At 40.1% G+C, this 22782-nt stretch overlaps 1 protein-coding gene and 1 non-coding gene across 7 annotated transcripts in view; one reads left to right on the top strand and one right to left on the bottom strand.

Annotated features, from left to right (window-relative positions):
- PAK1 (p21 (RAC1) activated kinase 1) overlaps nucleotides 1-22782 on the bottom strand; it is a 165261-nt gene that overhangs the window by 105834 nt on the left and 36645 nt on the right. The window lies entirely within an intron of this gene.
- On the top strand, nucleotides 14111-14217 carry LOC133041063 (U6 spliceosomal RNA). The gene has a single exon (XR_009689120.1). It is a non-coding gene; the product is annotated as a U6 spliceosomal RNA (small nuclear RNA).

Consider the following 22782-nt stretch of genomic DNA (forward strand, 5'->3'; position numbering starts at 1 on the left):
TAGAAAACTGAATAAACAAAATAAACAGGATATGGTGGAAGAAACTATAAAACATGAATCATACAGTATAAAGGAGGACCACTGATGTCTTCAGCAAGAAAGAGCAGATTCAGGCACCTTCTGTTTTTAGACCTCAGTTCTCAAAAACCAGATGCTGGTTTGGTGACAGAAGGCAGACTAGTCAACTCACATGCTGTCTCTTTCAGAGGTGAGCTATAGGAAGCTTGGCTAAGCTTGGTTCCTCTGATGAAATGAAAGACATGTGAAATTGAGGTATATTAATCAGAAGCCAGTGTTTTATTTATGACTGAGGGCTAATAGATTATAACCAAGAAAGAAACTATTGGCTAAATACATGAAAAAGCAGAATCAGATGAAGTAGAAGGGACTTTAAAAGACTAAACTATATAGTCAAAGAAAGAAATTAAATCTAAGATATATAATAACATGGCCAAGTTTACAGAAGTCAGCAGGTGACTTCTTTTAAGTCCAATTACTCCTTGCATTTATATAGGCTTTTGTTTTTACGAAATAAAAAAATCACAAACTGTTCTTTCAACCCAAGGACCTTGACTAGTGATGTTTTGTCTATGAAGTCATTAGCCTAATTAGGACCTTTCAGGTCATTTAGGTCATTTAGATGCAAGCACTATTTAGTTCAGTTCAGTTGCTCAGTCATGTCTGACTTTTTGCGTCCAAGGGGTCCATGGACTGCAGCATGCCAGGCTTCCCTGTCCATCATCAACTACCAGAGTTTATTCAAATGCATGTCTGTTGAGTCGGTGATGTCATCCAACCATCTCATCCTCTATCTACCCCTTCTCCTCCTGCCTTCAATCTTTCCCAGCATCCGGGTCTTTTCCAATGAGTCAGTTCTTCGCGTCAAGTGGCCACAGTATTGGAGTTTCAGCTTTAGCATCAGTCCTTCCAATGAATATTCAGGACTGATTTCCTTTAGGATTGACAGGCTGGATCTCCTTGCAGTCCAAGAGACTCTCAAGAGTCTTCTCCAACAACAGAGTTCAAAAGCATCAATTCTTCAGCAATGAGCTTTCTTTACAGTCCAACTCTCACATCCATACATGACTGCTGGAAAAACTATAGCTTTGACTAAATGGACTTTTGTTGGCAAAGTAATGTCTCTTCTTTTTAATATGCTGTCTAGGTTGGTCATAACTTTCCTTCCAAGGAACAAGTATCCTTTAATTTCATGGCTGTAGTCACCATCTGCAGTAATTTTGGAGCCCAAGAAAATAAAGCCTCTCACTGTTTCCATCGTTTTCTCATCTATTTGCCAGAAAATGATGAGACTGGATATCATGATCTTTGTTTTTTGAATGTTGAGTTTTAAGCCAACTTTTTCATTCCCCTCTTTCACTTTCATCAAGAGGCTCTTTAGTTCTTCTTTGCTTTCTGCCATAAGGGTGGTGTCATCTGCATATCTGAGGTTATTGGTATTTCTCTCGGCAATCCTGATACCAGCTTGTGCTTCTTCCAGCCCAGCGTTTCTCATGATGTACTCTGCATATAAGTTAAATAAGCAGGGTGACAATATACAGCCTCGACGTACTCCTTTCCCAATCTGGAACCAGTCCATTGTTCCATGTCCAGTTCTAAATATTGCTTCTTGACCTGCATACAGATTTCTCAGGAGGAGGGTAAGGTGGGCTGGTATTCCCATCTCTTGAAAAATTTTACACAGTCTGTTGTAATCTATACAGTCAAAGGTTTTGGCATAGTCACTAAAGCAGAAGTAGATGTTTTATTGGAACTCTCTTGCTTTTTCGACGATCCAATGGATGTTGGTAATCTGATCTCTGGTTCCTCTGACTTTTCTAAATCCAGCTTGAATATCTGGAAGTTCACAGTTCATGTACTGTTGAAGCCTGGCTTAGAGAATTTTCAGCATTACTTTGCTAGCGTGTGAAATGAGTGCAATTGTGTGGTAGTTTGAGCATTCTTTGGGATTGCCTTTCTTTGGGATTGGAATAAAACTGACCTTTTCCAGTCCTGTGGCCACTGCTGAGTTTTCCAAATTTGCTGGCATATTGAGTGCAGCACTTTCACAGAATCATCTTTTAGGATTTGAAAGAGCTCAACTGGAATTCCATCACCTCCACTAGCTTTGTTCATAGTGATGCTTCCTAAGGCCCGCTTGACTTCACATTCCAGGATGTCTGGCTCTAGGTGAGTGATCACACCATCATGGTTATCTGGTCATGAAGATCTTTTTTGTATAGTTCTTCTGTATATTCTTGCCACCTCTTCTTAATATCTTCTGCTTCTGTTAGGTCCATACCATTTCTGTCCTTTATTGTGCCCATCTTTGCATGAAATGTTCCCTTGGTATACATGTAATTTTCTTGAGGCGATCTCTAGTCTTTCCCATTCTATCGTTTTCCTCTATTTCTTTGCATTGATCACTGAGGAAGGCTTTCTTATCTCTCCTTGTTACTCTTGCGAACTCTTCATTCAGATGGATATATGTTTCCTTTTCTCCATTGCCTTTTGCTTCGCTTCTTTTCTCATTTGTAAGGCCTCCTCAGACAGCCATTTTGCTTTTTTGCATTTCTTTTTATTGGGAATGCTCTTCATCACTGCCTCCTGTACAATGTCACGAACCTCCATCCATAGTTCTTCAGGCACTCTGTCAGCTCTAATACACTGAATCTATTTGTCACTGCCACTGTATAATAGTAAGGGATTTGATTTAGGTCATACCTGAATGACCTAGTGGTTTTCCCTACCTTCTTCAATTTAAGTCTGAATCTGGCAATAAGGAGTTCATGATCTGAGCCACAGTCAGCTCCCGGCCTTGTTTTTGCTGACTGTATAGAGTATCTCCATCTCTGGCTGCAAAGAATATAATCAACCTGATTTCGGTATAATGTCCATGTGTAGAGTCTTCTCTTGTGTTGTTGGAAGAGGGTGTTTGCTATGACTAGTGCATTCTCGGCAAAACTCTGTTAGCCTTTGACCTGCTTTGTTTTGTACTCCATGGCCAATTTGCCTGTTACTTCAGGTATCTCTTGACTTCTTACCTTTGCATTCCAGTCCCCTATAATGAAAAGGACATCTTTTTTGGGTGTTAGTTCTAGAAGGTCTTGTAGGTCTTCACAGAACCGTTCAACTTCAGCTTCTTCAGCTTTACTGGTCAGAGCATAGACTTGGATTACTGTGACATTGAATGGTTTGCTTTGGAAACAGAGGTCATTCTGGCGTTTATGAGATTGCATCCAAGTACTGCATTTTGGACTCTTTTGTTGACTATGAGGGCTACTCCATGTATTCTAAGGAATTCTTGCCCACAGTAGTAGATATAATTGTCATCTGAGTTAAATTCACCCATTCCAGTTCATTTTAGTTCACTGATTCCTAAAATGTCGATGTTCACTCTTGCCATCTCCTGTTTGGTCACTTCCAATTTGCCTTGATTCATGGGCCTAACATTCCAGGTTCCTATGCAATACTGCTCTTTACAGCATCAGACTTTACTTCCATCACCAGTGACATCCACAACTGGGTGTTGTTTTTGCTTTGGCTCCGTCTCTTCATTCTTTCTGGAGTTATTTCTCCTGTCTTCTCCAGTAGCATATTAGGCACCTACCGACCTGGAGAGGTCATCTTTCAGTGTCCTATCTTTTTGCCTTTTCATACGGTTCATGGGATTCTCAGGGCAAGAATACTGAAGTGGTCTGCCATTCCCTTCTCCCATGGACTACATTTTGTCAGAACTCTCCACCATGACCCATCTGTTTTGGGTGGCCCTACATGGCATGGCTCATAGTTTCATTGAGTTAGACAAGGCTGTGGTCCATGTGATCAATTTGGTTAGTTTTCTGTGATTGTGGTTTTCATTCTGTCTGCCCTCTGAGGGATAAGGATAAGAGGCTAATGGAAGCTTCCTGATGGGAGAGACTGACTAAGGGGGAAACTGGGTCTTGTTCTGATGGGTAGGCCCATGCTCAGCAAAACTTTAATTTTCTGTTGATGAGCAGGGCTGTGTTCCCTCCCTGTTATTTGATCTGAGGCCAAGCTATGATGGAGGTAATGAAGATAATGGCAACCTCCTTCAAAAGGTCCCATGCACGCACTGCTGCACTCAATGCCACTGACCCTTCAGCAGGCCACCACTGACCCATGCCTTGCTGGAAACTCCTGGACACTCAGGGGCAAGTCTGGGTCAGTCTTTTGTGGGATCACTGCTCCTTTCTCCTAGGTCCTGGTGCACACAAGGTTTTGTTTGTGCCCTCCAAGAGTCTGTTTCCCCAGTCCTGTGTAAGTTCCGGCAGCTCTATGGTGGAGTTAATGGGGACCTCCTCCAAAAACTCCTCCAACCTCTGATATTACCAGTTAAACATAAGAGGAAGTCAGTCAATGATGATTTTGGTTCTCTTAAAACAGTCATCTAATATACCATGCTTTCTTGTAATTAGATGGCAGAACCAATTGTCTATTAAGGACTATGAAGTGAGGCAGAGTATAAAATAAATAAGCAAACAATAATAGCTTACCAAAATATTTCAAGAAAAGAAATAAGCAATGGAGGGATGGAAAGAGCAGGGAAAGGCAAAAATCTACTCCGTGGCAGTCAGTTCCAAAGCAACTAACTAAATCAAAATGTACTTGAAGTTCAAACAAGGCAAAAAAGTACAAAGGAAGACATCAATTACATCTGTAGAGCTCGAAGTTTTGTAGAGGAGACAGTACCTGGGCTGGGTTTTAGGAGTAGAATTTTTTTCACAGATGAATGTACTGACAATAGGGGTAAGGATAGCGAGTCATCTTGAGGGAACCACAAAAGCAAAGGCCCAAAGAATGAAAAAACATGAGCTCTATTTAGGAATAGTAAATAATCTAGATATTCAAGGAAATAGTAAATAATCTCATTACTCATTCACCATTTTCTGAATTTGTTCCATACGCTAGATTCAGTGCAGTCACAAAGGATGAAAACATGAGGAGACCTATTTCCTACCTTCAAAGACAGAGTATTTATAAAGACAACAGAAGACAAATGTGTCACTGACAGTCAGACTTAACAGATCCAAAAATCTGTTGTTTCTTCACTTGTCCCCCTTTCAATAAATGGTAGTTCTACTCTTCCAGTTACTCAAGCCAAAAAATCTGATTCATCTTTGACTCCACTTTTCCTATCACCTTCACATCAAGGCCACCAACAAATTCCAACTCTACCTTCAATATTGATCTATAATCCAATCACTTCTCATCACCTTTACTTCACTGCTACCACCTTGGTCCACACCATCAGCAACTTTTACCTAGAATAGTGTATAAGCGTGTATGCATGTGTGCTCAGTTGCTCAGTCACGAACAACTCTTTGCAGTCCCATGGACTGCAGCCGGCTCCTCTGCCAATGGAATTTTCCAGGCTAGAATACTGGAGTGGGGTTCCATTTCCTATTCTAGAGGATCTTCCTGACTCAGGGATAGTAGTACTCAGTATTTCAAGGCTAGGAAGAGAAATTTTTCTCCAAAGGAGAAAGCTGGCCATGTCTAGAAAAATTTGTGCTAGCACAACTGGGGAGGTACTACTGGCATGTAATGGGTAGAGGTCAAGAATGCTACTAATTACACTATAATGCACAGGAAAGCCCCTCGTAACAAAAAATTATCTGACCCAAAATGTTAATAGTGCCACTGTGGAGAAACTCTGGCTTAGAGTATTGCAGTAGACTCTTAACAGATCCATTCTTGCCTTCCAAAATGATCCTCTTACAATGTAAGTCTCAGACCACATCACTCTCTTCTGCTCAAAATCTTCCAGTGGCTTCCCAAATCACTCATTGTAAAAGCTAAAGTCCTCATGAAGACCTACAAGGCCATACATGATCTTACTTCTATCCTCCTCCACCCCTCATCTTACTCTGCTGTATCTCTGACCTGGGTCTCCTTCTCCCTCCTTCACTCACTCTGCTCCAGGTATAATGGCTTCTACCAACAGGATATATACACTCCCACCTCTCGATCTTGGTACCTTTGGTCACCTGTCTAAAAATATTTCTCCCCAGATATCCATATGACTTGTTTTCTCAGCTCCTTCGGGTCTCTACTCAAATATCACTTCATCAGAGGTCTTCCCTGACTACTCTTTATAAAACAACAAAAACCTCTCTTCACTCCATCCCTGCACTCTTTATTCCCTCCTACCTTCCTTTATTTGTATGCACAGCACTTAACATCAACTGAGATATTTATTTGTTTATTGGTTGACTTCCACCAACAGAATAAATGCCCCACAAGCAAAAACTTTTCGTTTATCTTCAGACCTAATAACTATTCCTTGCACACAGTAGGAGTATGGTAAATAATGGCTGAATGAATAAGTGAAACTGGAAAGACCAGTCAGGAAGAAACTAGAAAGAACAATGAAGGCCAGAAAAGAAATGTGGATGTAATCTTAGGATTGGCCTAAAGAAGTGACTGCCCAAGAGTGATTATCTTGTCATATGTTATAAAAATCACCTTGTCTTCTCTACCAAGTAGAGAGTCTATTTTGTATCAATATAAGAACATTATAATAATCAGAGGTATCCAAGAATGAAATGGATAACATTTAAGGTATTAATACCTCCAATCAACCTCTCAGCAGGGAGGATGCAGTAACAAAGTACTCTCCCATAATTTCCCCCTCTGGCTTATCCTTTTGAACTCTGTTCAAATGTCACCACCTCTAGAAAGGTTTTCCAGAATCCCTCAAACAGAGTTAGTCACTCTACTTATAGTCCTCAGAGCAATCTGCCCACTTATCCCCATTTACTAAAAGTGTTTGTTAATATATTATTATGACTGAATTGTCCTCCCTCCCCCACCTCCAAAACTGATAGGCTGAAGCCTTAACCCTGTGGTGAGCCCCCCCCAAGCCACGCCTCCACAGGAGACCCTTCAACACTAGCAGGTAGTTTGGTTCAGTCTCCAGTGGGATCACTGCTCCTTTCCTCTGGGTCTTGGCATGCACAAGATTTGTCTGTGCCCTCCAAGACTGGAGTCTCTGCTTCCCCCAGTCCTGTGGAAGTCCTGTAATCAAATCCTGCTGACCTTCTAGGTCACATACCCTGGGGATTCTCAGGCCCTCTGTCAGATCCCCAGGCTGAGAAGCCTGACATGGGGTTCAGAACATTCACAACAGTGGGAAAACTTCTTTGGTATTATTGTTCTCCAGTTTGTGGGTTACCCACCCGGTGGTATGGGATTTGATTTTATCATGATCGCACCCCTCCTACCGTCTTGCTGCAGCTGCTTCTTTGACTTTGGATGTGAGGTATCTTTTTTTGGTGGGTTCTAGTGAAACTCAATACTTTGGCCACCTCATGCGAAGAGTTGACTCATTGGAAAAGACCCTGATGCTGGGAGGGATTGGAGGCAGGAGGAGAAGGGGACGACAGAGGATGAGATGGCTGGATGGCATCACCGACTCGATGGACATGAGTTTGAGTAAACTCCGGGAGTTGGTGATGGACAGGGAGGCCTGGCGTGCTGCGATTCATGGGGCCGCAAAGAGTCGGACACGACTGAGAGACTGAACTGACTGAATGTTCAACAGCTAGTTGTGATTCTGGTGCTCTTGCAGTAACAGATAAGCATATGTCCTTCTACTCTGCCATCTTGAACCAAAAGTCTCAGATTTATGTGTATTTACCGAATGCTTTAAGTACCAGATAGTACCCTAAGCCTTCATGCCTTTGTTCATGTTGTTATTTCTGACTGGAATGGCCTTATCTCCCTTTGTTTCCTGGGAAACTCTTAATCTTCAGGTGTCCTCTAACTGGCCCTCTCTGAGGCAGTCCTGCCCAGAAGTTTCAGTTGGTCCTCCTCCCTTAGGATATGAGAGCACTTCATGGAAACTCCTCTCATCTATTTACCACAGGCACTGTGCATCTCCAGCCAGAATATAAGTCTCATTGATAAGGAAATGCTTCATTCACTCATTTCTGTTCCCTCAGTACTTAAAGCCTCATACATAAAAGGTTCTCAATAATTATATCAGCTAAATCCAAACAAAACTAAAAAATAAAAATATAATGTATCTTCTCGCACAGCCATCCAATTTCTCTTTGTCTTGCTCTGATTCCTCTTATATCCCAGGATATATTCTTGTTTCCAAGGCTGCCTTAAATATCTCTCCTAAATATTTAAAATGCTGCAGGAACACAAGTGCTTCTTTAAAAAGATGATTATAAATAAGTTCGTTATAAACCCAAAGCAGTTTGAAGGTCTACCACATCATCAAAGCAAAAGATAAAAGGTATGTTCCAACTGAAGGACTCCTAGACTCCAAACACTTTAAGACATGGAGCTTTCTTTAATGAGCTCCCAATCCTTCTTGCCACTGAAAATTTTCTTCTTAATTAAGCTTAGACTCCAACCATAGTGCTCCACTAGGTCAGCCAAGGCTTTAGGAAAGAAGTGCCCTCTGTAACAGTGGTCTTTCACCTTTTTAGCACTGTGTGCTGTGCTTAGCTGCTCAGTCGTATCCGACTCTTTGCGACCCCAGGGACTGTAGCCCGCCAGACTCCTCTGTCCGTGGGGATTCTCCAGTCAAGAATACTGGAGTGGGTTGCCATGTCCTCCTCCAGGGGATCTTCCCAACGCAGGGACTGAACCCAGGTCTCCCACATTGCAGGTGGATTCTTTACCATCTGAGCCACCAGGAAAGTCCTTTTGGCACTAGTGACCACTTTTGTGGAAGACAATTTTTCCATAGATGGGGGTGGGGAGAAGGAGGATATGGTTTCAGGATGATTCAAATGCAGTACGGTTTGGGCTCCTATGAGAATCTAATGCCTGATCTGACAGAAGGTGAAGCTCAGGCAGTAATGTGAGCAATGGGGAGCAACTATAAATACAGATGCAGCTTTGCTCATTCACATGCCACTCACTTCCTGCTATGTGGCCTGGTTCCTAATAGCCCAAAGACTGGCACCAATCTGTGGCCGAGGGGTTGGGGATTCCCTCCCTGTTCTATAAGATATGACAATTTCTAATACTTATGCAGTTATTTACAATCAACAAAGCACAATCATACCCATCATCCAATTTAATTCTTGCATACAACCCTGAGAGATTTCTCCTCACAAGCAAACCCAGTCCCAAAGCCCTCTCTCCTGCACTGCTAACTGCACTGCTAACCATCACCAGGCCACCCTTCAACACCACCACACACACACACACACACACACACACACACACGTTATAGCTCTTCTCATTCATACAGACAATGTACTATCCACAGTGAAGTGTAAGGAGCCTCAGGGAAGGAACCAGGCATACCACAGTGTATAGCACGCTAAGTGTTTGATAACTGTCTGCTGAATAAACAAATCAAAGTGAGTTAGACACAACAGTCAGCATTTTTGTCTCCATAAAGTAGAAATTGAGATGACTTTCCCAAATTCTCCTAGCTAAAACTATAATCAGGATGTTCTTGACTTTCAATTCAGGACTCTTTCACCACACTGCCCTTTCCAAGGACTGGGCAGTGCACAAAAGAAGTGTCCTAAACTGGGACTTGGAAATCGTGGTCCCCAGACAATCTACTTAATTTTTCTGAGCATCAGTTTCCTCATTTTTTTCAAGTGGAAACAACCACACAGTCTTTTCCTCTCAGAACACACTGTGAAGATTATATAAGATAATATGAGTAGAAGTGACTTGGGAAGTATGAAATGATACACTTGGCCAGAGACAATTCTTAGGTTGATGACTGGGATCCCGCTTGTCACTGACAAAGTCAAAATCAGTCTTCCCTAGAAGAAACATATTTATTGTAACAGCTCTAAAAAATTGGCTTTATCATCCTCATTTTACAGATCAGAAAAATAAGGCACAGAGAACTTAACACTTGACAAAGACTACAAACCTAGTAAATATTAGTAAATATCAGTCCATCACATCCTAAAGATCTTCCCATTCTGCTTCCCCAACACTACAGAATAAAAGCTTTTATGTTTCTTTAATCTCAGTTACCTCTAGACCGATAGAACAGTGATAATCTTGAATTGAGAACATTTCACCATCTCTCAGGCCAAATCAAACTAAGTTAGCCTTATAAGTAAGTACAGCTTGACAGCAATTTCTCTGGTGCCACACCTCAGTAGGATGAGCTAAATACTGAATATGTATAGTATTAGAAAATGTTCTGACATCAATTTTGAATTTATTTTAGACTGAAAATCTCAAAAGTGAACTATCTATTTTTTGGAAGGTAAAGCACATTTCATTTACTGACAGATTAAAAACTGTAACTCCAGGTAGTGCAAAATACACCACTGAACCCAATTACAAAGAAATGCTGCTAATACACAAAGTTTAAGCAATGCTACACTTATTTTTGGCAAAGTGCTGCACTGTTTAGTCTGTGTATACAACTGACCATCTATGAACCAATTAGTTTAAATATTTATTTTTACCATTCATTGCTATGATTATGAAGTATGGAAAGAGCCTAGGCTTTGAAATGAGACAATTAAAACTTAGAGCAGAAAAGAAAAGCCAAGTCATTGAGAAAGTCTAAAACTCTCCTTTTCTGATACTTCTTCCTAAATGCCTCTCTGGAGACAGACTGAATGGCAAACAGGCTGTCAGTAGACACACATTGTCATTATACTGTCCTTCATAGAGTTTGGGGTAGAGATTTTTTGGTTGTGATGTGGCTGCTATTACTTGCAGTTTTAAATGCCCATATACTTATAGCCAGCAAATTCTTTTATTTGGAATAAGAGCATAAAAAAATCATTTAAAAAATATATTTGGAATTTACAAAAACTGTGTAAATATATAATTTTATCAGAAAGAGCCCTGGTATAGGGCAGGTATCTGACCCAGCTGTGCCACGGTCCAAACTCCTTCCTATAGTAAGCCTTCTGGACCTCACAATATCTATAAACAGATTTTAAATAAAAACAACAGATTCACTGCTGCCATATGATCCAGCAATCCCACTCCCGGAGCTGTACCCAGACAAAACTATAATTTAAAAGGACACATGCACCCCTACATGCACAGCAACACTATTTATAACAGCCAAACATGGAGACAATCTAAATGTCCCAACAGATGAATGGATAAAGAAAATGTGACGTGTGTGTGTGTGTGTGTGTGTGTGTGCGTGCACATGCAATGGAATATTACTCAGCCATTAAAAAGAATGAAATCATGCCATTTTCAGCAACATGGATGGACCTAGAAATTATCATGCTAAGTGAAGTCAGAAAGAGAAAGACAATCACCACAGGATATCACTTATATGTGGAATCTAAAATACAACACAAACATATGTACAAAACAAAAACAGACTCACAAATATAGAGAACAGACTTGTGGGTGCTGCGGGGGATGCAGAGGGAAGAATTGGGAGTTTGGGATTAGCAGATGAAAACTATTATATACAGGGTGACTAAATAACAAGACCCTACTGTATAGAACAGGGAACTATAGTCAATACCAGATGATAAATCATATTGGAAAAGAAAATTTTAAATATATATATATGTGTGTATAATTGAGTCACTTGCTTTAAAGCAGAAAATAAACACAATATTGTAAATCAACTATACTTCAATAAAATTTTTTTTAAAAAGGCTCACAACTCAGAATTCATTACCTCAAAAAGTTCCATCAGGTGCTTTCAAGGACTAGCCAATGAACCAGAGATAACAGATAAAAGTTAATCATGGAAATAGAAAGAACGAGGGAAGCACTACATCAGAAGAACAAAAGGGATTAATTTTTACTATGAAGGTCAGAGAGGCTTCACCAGGTAATCCCTCCCCTTGGAAATCCCCTCCACATTGTAGTCAGTCTCTGACATGCCACACCAGATGTCTGAAATAGGACCCCTAGGGATTCTGTCATATAGTGAAAAAAGGAGTTGGCTAGACTGATAGAGAAGAAGGCAAAGGCAAAATGAAAGAGTAAATGTACTGAGGTTTGTCTAAGGAATGGCCAGGGACCATGACTGGAGTGCAGGGTAGAGAGAAGAATTAATAACAAATGAGGCAGGAAAGGTACATTTGGGTCAGATCTTAGGAAATCTTTAATGTCAGCCTAAGGAACTTGAAAATTATTCTACAAGCAAAGGGAACTATTATTAAGCAAAGCTGTGGCATTTGAAATATTTTAGAAAGATCACTACAGCAGAAGTATGTAAGGTAAGGGAAGATAGCAGCAGTAAGACTGTTAGGAATCTACTGTGTTATGACAGCCTAGTTAAGAAATGATGAGGGCAACCCAACCTTGTGACCAGAGCCTTAGCAGAGTGAAAGCAGCCTACAACGGGCAGTGGAGAAGGGAGCGGAAGACTAGGAAGGAGAATCAGAAGTCGAGGAGGACAGAGGGGCATCCACACAGCGGGCAGGCTGGCAGACTCAGTACAGCAAGGAGGGCATGCATACTGGGTGTGGGGATGGGTGCCTGATACACTGTGTCAGAGTCCAGAGTAAAGAAGTGAAGAGTCCAGTGGTGAAGCAGCCTGGTTTAGTGTGTTGGAACCTATACAGAATGAGGAGGGCATCCACACAGTGTGAAGAGTCTGTCATAGGGAACTGGAACCTCCTTTCCTCACTGTGTCCACAGACAGGGACTGGGAGCAACACCAACCCAATAACAATAAGCATACCAGCAGCCAGACCCTGGCTTCTAAACACTACTTAACAACAAAAGAAACTATGGCTCCTTGATGAAATGGATCACTACAGGGCTGGGGCACAGAAAGCACAAATGAGTCTAGAATATCTTGTTGGGTCAGAAACAAAGGGAGTGGTCAAAATAGGACATGTCCAAAGTAGATAGAAGTAAACCTGAATGATGTTCCTACTCACCAAATCAGGCAGAATTTGAGGATCAAAATAATGATACAGCAATAGATTGTTACCCGTTGAATAAAGTAGGAAGTTATGAGTCCAAACAGGTAAAAATAATTAAATACATTGTTTGGCAAAGAAAAATATACTCATATAGTTTCATAGTACCTTCCTATAAAATACTTATTACTTATAACTTCACAGTGGAGAAGCCTGGCAGACACCATCTTGACCAAGTTAGCAAACTGAACATCAACAGTAATGAGACAGCCATGAAACGCAGAGTTAGGTCTAGTTTCAATTCCATACTCTGCCATGTTGGGCTCATTATTTAATTCTTCTGAACCGGAATTTCCTCACCTACAAAATGAGATAAAGTTCTTGTGAAGTGTTGAAGAGATAATGCTTAAAGCACATAGCAAAAGTGCCATGAACAGTAGGGGTTTAAAATATGTCTATTATTTAGGCATATCTTGCTACATTTCTATAATGTTTTGCTATTATTTGCATTATTGTTTACAACATTGACAATCATTTGCATTATTGTTTATATTCACATTATTTCATACATTATTTACATTATTTGTAACTCAACTTCTGCAAATAAGTCACATTTATACACAATTCTACATGCATCTAGGATATCATTTACAACTAGTATGATGCCTGTGAGATTACACAATAAGTGATATTCTCTTTTCAATTTGACAGATGAGAAACTGAAACCTAAATAGAATGCATTGATGTGCCCAATGTTTAACTTACAAATATAGCTGAACCCTGAAACATACTCCTAGTGGCCCTTCCCTCTCATAAAACTTACATGTTACCTAGGAACATAGCCTTTCACAAGGGTTATCCCTTTTCACCAGAATTTGGAATAATATGAAAGAAAATAATCTCTCTGAGATGCGAGTGTAATTAAGGCCAACTAACAGAGGTGAAAGCGTCTGCCTCCAATGCGAGAGACCGGGTTTGATCCCTGGGTCGGGAAGATCCCCTGGAGAAGGAAATGGTAACCCACTCCAGTATTCTTGCCTGGAGAATCCCATGGAAGGAGGAGCCTGGTAGGCTATAGTCCACAGGGTCGCAAAGAGTCGTACACGACTGAGCGATTTCACTTCACTAACAAGGAGTTAAGAATCTTTTTACCATTCAGAACTAGAATAGTCACCTAACTACCTAAGCCACTTGAAACTTATCAAAAAAACAAACTCTTCAGACAGACTTAGGTGAAGGAAGCCCTTTAAAAAGCAAGTAATTTCACACTATGTTAAAACTAGAAGGGAGTGCTCGCTTCGGCAGCACATATACTAAAATTGGAACGATACAGAGAAGATTAGCATGGCCCCTGCGCAAGGATGACACGCAAATTCATGAAGTGTTCCATATAAAAAGAAAAAAAAAAAAAAAAACCAGAAGGGATCTTAAATACCAAGTCCAACTTACCCATGTACAGGTGATAAAGCTGAGACCTGAAGAAGGCAAAGGAGGTATCTCAAAAAGAGTTACAATATGCCAACCCTCAGGAGTTCCCTGGCAATCCAGTAGTTAGCATTCTGTGATTCCAATGCCAGGGACCCAGTTTCAATCCCTAAATGGGGAACTAAGATTCCGCAAGCCACACAGTGAGGCCAAACAGAAAAAAACCAACCCTATAATCACTGGCCTGAAAATAAGGTCACTGTGGAGTTCATTTGGTAAGTATTTATCACATATCAACACACAAGGTACTGTCTCACTCTCATTCTCACTCTCATTCTCAACTTTAAGCCTGTATGTTTTTCTGTCTCCTCAAATATAGTGAATGGCCCCAACATCTTAGTAATCCATGTACTTCTGTAGGCTTGGTAAGCAGTTGGTGCCCAATAAGTACTTGTCATAAAACACAGTATGATCCTAGGTAGCAAGGTTTGTTTAATGTCCAAACTTCAATCAATACACCGTATTAATACAATAAATGACAAAACCATTAAGATCATCTTATTGATAAAGAAAAAGCATCTGACAAAAATCAACACCCTTTCATGATAAAAACACTCAAGAAACCAAGAATAGATGGAAATTTCCTTATATCTAATAAAAGGTATTCATGAAAAACCCACAGCTAATATCATACGTAATTGGTAAAAAAAAAAACTGCATGCTTTCTCCCTAAGATCAGGAACAAAAGAAGGACGTCTGCTCTTGCCACTTTTATTTAACATTGTATTGAGTGCAGCACTTTAACAGCACCATCCTTTAGGATTTGAAATAGCTCAACTGGGTTTCCATCACCTCCACTAGCTTTGTTCGTAAAAATTTGCCTTTAAAATTCAGACTTAAATTGAAGAAAGTAGGGAAAACCACTGGACCATTCAGGAACGACCTAAATCAAATCCCTGATGACTATATAGTGGAAGTGACAAATAGATTCAGTGGATTAGATCTGATAGAGTGCCTGAAGAACTATGGACGGAGGTTAGTGACATTGTACAGGAGCAGTGATCAAGACCATTCCCAAGAAAAAGAAATGAAAAAGGGCAAAATGGTTGTCTGAGGAGGCCTTACATATAGCTGAGAAAAGAAGATAAGCACAAGGCAAAGGAGAAAAGGAAAGATATATCCATTTGAATGCAGAGTTCCAAAAAATAGCAAGGAGAGATAAGAAAGCCTTCCTCAATAATCACTGCAAAGAAATAGAGGAAAACAATAGACTGGGAAAGACTAGAGACCTCTTCAAGAAAATTAAAGATACCAAGGGAACAATTCATGCAAAGATGGGCTCAATAATGGACACAAATGGTACAGACCTAACAACAACAGAAGTAACTAAGAAGAGGTGGCAAGAATACACAGAAGAACTATACAAAAAAGATCTTCATGACCCAGATAACCACAATAGTGTGATCACTCACCTAGAGCCAGACATTCTGGAAGGTGAAGTCAAGCTGGCCTTAGGAAGCATCCCTATGAATAAAGCTAGCGGAGGTGATGGAATCCCAGTTGAGCTATTTCCAATCCTAAAAGATGATGCTGTTAAAGTGTTGCATTCAATATGCCAGCAAATTTGGAAAACTCAACAGTGACCACAGGATCGGAAAAGGTCAGTTTTCTTTCCAATCCCAAAGAAAGGCAATGCCAAAGAATGTTCAAACTACCACACAATTGCACTCATCTCACACGCTAGCAAAATAATGTTCATAATTCTCCAAGCCAGGCTTCAACAGTATGTGAACCATGAACATCTAGATGTTCAAGCTGGATTTAAAAAAGCCAGAGGAACCAGAGATCAAATTGCCAACATCCTCTGGATCATAGGAAAAGCAAAAGAATTCCAGAAAAACATCTACTTCTCCTTTATTGACTATGTCAAAGCCTTTGACTATGTGGATCACAACAAACTGTGGAAAATTCTTAAAGAGATGGGAGTACTAGACCACCTGACCTGCTTCCTGAGAAATCTGTATGCAGGTCAAGAAGCCACAGTTAGAACTAGACATGGAACAATGGACTGGTTCCAAATTGGGAAAGGAGTACAATAAGGCGGTTTATTGTCATCCTGTTTATTTAACTTATATGCAGAACACATCATGTGAAATGCCGGGATGGATGAAGCACAAGCTGGAATCAAGATTGCTGGAAGAAATATCAATAATCTCAGATACACAGATGACACCACTCTTATGGAAGAAAGCAAAGAAGAACTAAAGAACCTCTTGATGAAAGTGAGAGAGGAGATTTAAAAAGTTGGCTTTAAACTCAACATTCAAAAAATGAAGATCAGGGCATCCAGTCTCATCACTTCATGGCAAATAGATGGGGAAACAATGGAAACAGTGACAGACTTTATTGGGGGCGGGGGGGCTCCAAAACCACTGCAGATGGTGACTGCAGTCATGAAATTAAAAGACGCTTGCTCCTTGGAAGAAAAGCTATGACCAACCTAAGCAGCATATTAAAAAGAAGAGACATTACATTGCCGACAAAGGTCGATACAGTCAAAGCTATGGTTTTTCCAGTAGTCGTGTACAGATTTGAGAGTTGGACTATAAAGAAAGCTGAGTGCAAAAGAATTGATGCTTTTGAACTGTGGTGCTGGAGAAGATTTTGAGAGTCCCTTGGACTGCAAGGAGAACAAACCAGTCAATTCTAAAGAAAATCAATCCTGAATATTCATTGGGAAGACTGATGCTGAAGCTGAAGCTCTAGCACCTTGGCGACCTGATGCAAAGAACTGACTCACTGGGAAAGACCCTGATGCTGAAGATTGAATGCAGGAGGAGAAGGGGATGACATCAGATGAGATGGTAGGATGGCATCACCAACTCAATGGACATGAGTTTGAGCAAGCTCCAGGGATTGGTGATGGACAGGGAAGCCTGACGTGCTGCAGTCCATGGGGTCACAAAGAGTCGGACATGACTAAGCGACTGAACTGAACTGACTGAACTGATGGTTCCAGCCAGAGCAATGAGGCAAGACAAAGAAGTAAAAGTATCCATATTAGAAAGGAAGAAGTAAAATGTTTTCTATTTGGGATGATATGATCTTGTGCATGGAAAATTGTGAGGAACCCACACAGGCACACACATATACACATACACACAAACACACACACACACACAAAAGTATGAGAATTATAAACAAGTTTGACTAGGTTGCAGGATACAAATCAACACAAAAATCAATTACATAGCTATATAATATATATCTATTATATATAATTGTATAGAAATACAATGTATTTCTATACAGTTATATAATTATATAATTGTATGATGATAATTTCAATAACCCAAACATTGAAATTTTTTAAAATTCCATTTATAATAGCATCATATAGCAGCAAAAAGAATAAAGTAAGTAAAAAATCTGTACACCTTGAGAAATAAGAAGAGAAGTGCAGGAGTCACACTCCCCACTTTGAAAGCTGACCACCGAGCTGCAATGTGGCACCAGCATAAAGACAAACACACAGAGAGCAACAGGACAGAACTGAGAGTTCCAGAATCAATGCTTATAACAAGAGCGAAATGATTGCGACAAAAATGCCAAGACAAATTCAATGGGTAAAGAATATTCTTCAACAAGTGGTACCAGGACAACAGGACATGAAGTGGAACATCTACATCATATCCAAGTAATTCAAAATGGATCCTAGCTCTAAATATTAAAGCTAAAACTACAAAATCTTTAGCAGCAAACATAGCTGTAAATATTCATGACCTTGGACTAGATAATAGTTTTTTTAGATATGGTACCAAAAGAAAAAAAAAAAACTAAATAAATTGAACTAAATCAAAATTTTGTGCTATAAGAAATAGCATCAAGAAAGTAAAGAGACAATCCATGGGATAGGAGAAAATACTTGTAAACCATGTATCTGATGAGGGACTTGTAACCAGAATAAATAAAGAACTTAACAAAAACAGTAAGAGGACAACCCAATTTTAAAATGGACAAATGATCTAAATAGACACTTGTCCCATCCAAAGATATACAAGTGGTCAATAAGCACATAAAAAGTTGCTCAACATCATTAGTCATTAAGGAAATTCAAATCAAAATCACAAAATAGATACCATTTCATACCCAATAGATAATTAAAAAAAGAGAGAGAGAGAGAGAGAGAGACAGAATATCAAGTGTCTACAAGCATGTAGAGAAATTAGAATCCTCATATAATGCTATGGGAATGAACAGTGCTGTAGTTCCTTTGGGAGAAAGTCTGACTGTTCCTCAATGAGTTAAACATAGGGTTACTGTTTGATCTAACAATGCCACTGCTAGATATATACCTAAGATCAATAAAAATATACATCCACACACAAAAAAGTTCAGAGCAGCATTATTCATAATAGCAGAAAAGTGGAAACAATCCAAATGCCCATAAACTGATAAAAAGATTACTAAAACATGATATATCCATACAATGAAACATTATTCAGCAAAAAATGTCACCAAATATTATTCAGCAATAAAAAGAAATGATACAAGTTACAACATGGATGAACCTTGAAAACACACTAAGTGAAAGAAACAGGGTACAAAAGGCCACATATTGTATGATTCTATTCATATGAAATGTCCAAAATAGGCAAATCAAATCTAAAGAAACAAAAAGTAGATTAATAAGTGCCCAGGGCCACAGTGATGAGGATGGGGGAGAATGGTGAGTGTCTACTAATGGATACAGGGTTTCTTTTAAGAGGACAAAATGTTCTAAAAGTGAAATACGTGATGATGGCTGCACAACTCTGTGAATATACTAAAAAAAAAAAATTTGACTGGACACTTTAAGTAAGTGAATTTTTTGGTATGTGAATTATGTCTCAATAAAGCTGATAAACACAAACACATTATGATGGAGTGACATGAGCACTCTTCGCCACCCAATCTTAAGAGTCAGACCTAGGTTCAAATCCCAGTTCTACTACTCTCTACCTGCATCAACCATGACTTCTCCCTGAACCTTATTTTCTTTATTTGTAAAACTAAGGTAATAATAATAGTAATCACTACCTTTGCAAAATGACTGGAAAATGAAGTAAGAAAATAGACATGAAAAGTGCCCTGCATACAGTTAATTTCCTAAGACAGTTATTTTCTCTGGATAGACATTTATTGTCACTGGTTTTACTGATCAAAACAATTGAAACAAAGAGAAAAGGACATTTTCCTCACCGAAGTAGCTTTGTGACTTTTTCCTACAAGCTAAAGAGAAAATGAGCAGAACACAAAAAGTACAACGAAGAGTAAGAAAGCTCTAAAGTTATGAACTCAGAAACTTAGTTGCGATACTGAAAAAAGAAGAGATGTAAGCAGATGCCTAATTGCCTTCTTCCCCTAGAAGGTAAACCTACTTTGTTTCAATCCTTATACCCTCACCACCACATCATCGCTGAAATATGAAGTCACTGTTCAGGAGAGGTAACATGATTCCTATCTGGATTGGCAAGGAGAATGGGGTGTCCCTGGTTCTCAGCAGACACTTATCCTGTGGTTGGAGGCCACACCAGGACACCACTGGTGAGCAACCAAAGATGGAAAGGAGAAATGAGCAGCTGTTTAATACTTTTGTTTATAGAAGGGAAAACCAAGGGATTTGCCTAAGGCCCCAAAGTAAGTCCATATAATCTCAACTGTATGACAGGTACATGGCAAGCAGTACAATGTTTTACAAAGAATTCCGGTTCTAAAGATAGGAAAAATCAGATCTAGTCCCCAAACTGCTACCAAATTGCTGTCTGACCGTGAATAAATCATTCTGACTCTATTCCCTTCCCATGTGCCTTCTGATTCAGAAAGTTCACAAAGTACTACACACAAGGCGCTGTGCTGAGACAGTGTGGTGAACAGTCTGTTTACAAGTACGTCTGTATTTAGGAGTTTACGGTTTAGAACGCTACAGAACTCAGATATTAAAAAAGAAATAAGCAAGTCAATTTTAACATAATTACAGCTTGTGATACACAGCCAGTGTCAATCAGGAAGTGCCTAGGACAGCAGACGAAAACCTCACCAACAAACTTTAGATTACAAATCAGGAGGAGTGGCTCTCAGCTCTCCATCATAAATAGGGGCTCAGTACTGGTCCCATCACTTCATGCGAAATAGGTGGGGAGACAGTGGAAACAGTGTCAGACTTTATTTTTGGGGTCTCCAAAATCACTGCAGATGGTGATTGCAGCCATGAAATTAAAAGACACTTACTCCTTGGAAGGAAAGTTATGACCAACCTAGACAGCATATTAAAAAGCAGAGACATTACTTTGCCAACAAAGATCCATCTAGTCAAGGCTATGGTTTTTCCGGTGGTCATGTATGGATGTGAGAGTTGGACTGTGAAGAAAGCTGAGTGCTGAAGAATTGATGCTTTTGAACTGTGATGCTGGAGAAGACTCTTGAGAGTCCCTTGGACTGCAAGGAGATCCAAACAGTCCATCCTAAAGGAGATCAGACCTGGGTGTTCATTGGAAGGACTGATGCTGAAGCTGAAACTCCAATACTTTGGCCACCTCATGCAAAGAGCTAACTCAGTGGAAAAGACCCTGATGCTGGGAGGGGTTGGGGGCAGGAGGAGAAGGGGGCGACAGAGGATGAGATGGCTGGATGGCATCACCGACTCGATGGACATGAGTTTGAGTAAACTCCGGGAGTTGGTGATGGACAGGGAGGCCTGGCGTGCTGCGATGCATGGGGTCGCAAAGAGTCAGACACGACTGAGCGACTGATCTGAACTGGACTGCATTCCTTGGCTGCGTGTTTTCACTTAACTGCCTGCTGATTTGTATGGCTAGAAGCATCATGGTTAACCACAAAAAATATATATATACACAAAATAAATGCCAGCTCCACTCACCAGTTTCTTCCCCTTTCTCTGAACCTCAGTGTCTACAACTATAAAATGGAGATGATTCTATCTACTTCACAATACTATTCTGAAGATAAAACAGAAAAAAGCACTCTGGCACCAACCCACTCCCCTGCGTCCCCAGTGCTCATGACCAGATTAGACAGTGCAGCTTTCCCATTTGTAAAACTGCAGTAACACCTGTACTCAGCTCACAGACTGCTTGTGAGGATTAAATGAGATAACACAGATAAGGTGCTTAGTGGGGCCCCTGACACAGGATTTCATAAAAAATATCAGCAGTTATTAATTCACTTAATCTTATTCCCTCAGTTCACCCCTCTGTAAAACAGGGACAATAATAGTACCTAACTCATAGGGTTATTATGGAGATTAAGTGGGTTAATATATTTAAAGCCTTAGAACAGTCTCTGGCACATGGTACTTGCCATGAGATTTTTTTATCATCATCATCATCATCAAATTCATCTTAAAGGCCCATATAGTCAAAGCTGTGGTTTTTCCAGTAGTCACATATGGAGGTAAGAGCTGGACCATAAAGAAGACTGAGCACTGAAGAATTGATGCTTTTGAATTGTGGTGCTGAGAGTCCCTCGGATTTCAAGATCAAACCAGTCAATCCTAAAGGAAATCAACCCTGAATATTCATTGGAAGGACTGATACTGAAGCTAATGCTCCAATACTTTGGCCACCTGATGCAAAGGACTGACTCACTGGAAAAGATCCTGATGCTGGAAAAGACTGAGGGCAAAAGAAACAGCGGCAGAAGATGAGATGGTTAGACAGCATCACTGACTCAATGGACATGAATTTCAGTAAACTCCAAGAAGTAGCCTGGCAGGCTGCAGTCCATGGGGTCACAAAGAATTGGATACAGCTTAGTGACAGAAGAACATCATCATCATTAAATTTAACTTTTAGCTGTCCCCACAATTTGTGTGTATATACATTACTGGTTTTCAATAAGGGCTGATCTTATTCCCTAGGGGATATTTGGCAACATCTATAGACATTCCTAAGTGTCACAACTGGAGTGGGGGTAGATACTATGGGGCAGAGGACAAGGATGCAGCTAAACATCCTACAATATATAGGCCTGAGCCCCCAACATAAAACTGTATGATCTAAAATATCATTAGTCTCAACACTGAGAAACTACCAGTACAGACCAAACAAATCAAACAGAAGTTCTCTCTCTCCTCCAGACTCCTATTTTATCTGAATCTTTCTTCTAGATGCTATTAAATAGATAGAAAAGTTTTAGACCTGAAAGAGACTTTAGAGAGCTCCTTACAGAGCTAAAACAGGCAAGTAGTTTACAAAAGAACAGAAACTCAGTAGGCAAGCCAGCACTGGAGCTCATACTGCATACTGTTGCTCCTTCCACAGCTAATTCAGATACCTAACAAGCACTTCCTTTTTCTCTTCCCCACTCTCTCTAAGCCTCTCCCGTCTTCAACTCTCCCTCCCTCATCCACAGGTTTGAAAACAAAATCTGTTTCTTTTCTAGCATCATCAGAAGTCAGAGAAGTGCAGACATTTCTCCCCACCCTTTCATTGCCTACCTTCGCAAGGACCTGCCTCTAGAGCTTCAGGCTAGGCTT

Source organism: Dama dama, chromosome 2 (assembly GCF_033118175.1).
Source record: "Dama dama isolate Ldn47 chromosome 2, ASM3311817v1, whole genome shotgun sequence".
Taxonomy (NCBI): domain Eukaryota; kingdom Metazoa; phylum Chordata; class Mammalia; order Artiodactyla; family Cervidae; genus Dama; species Dama dama.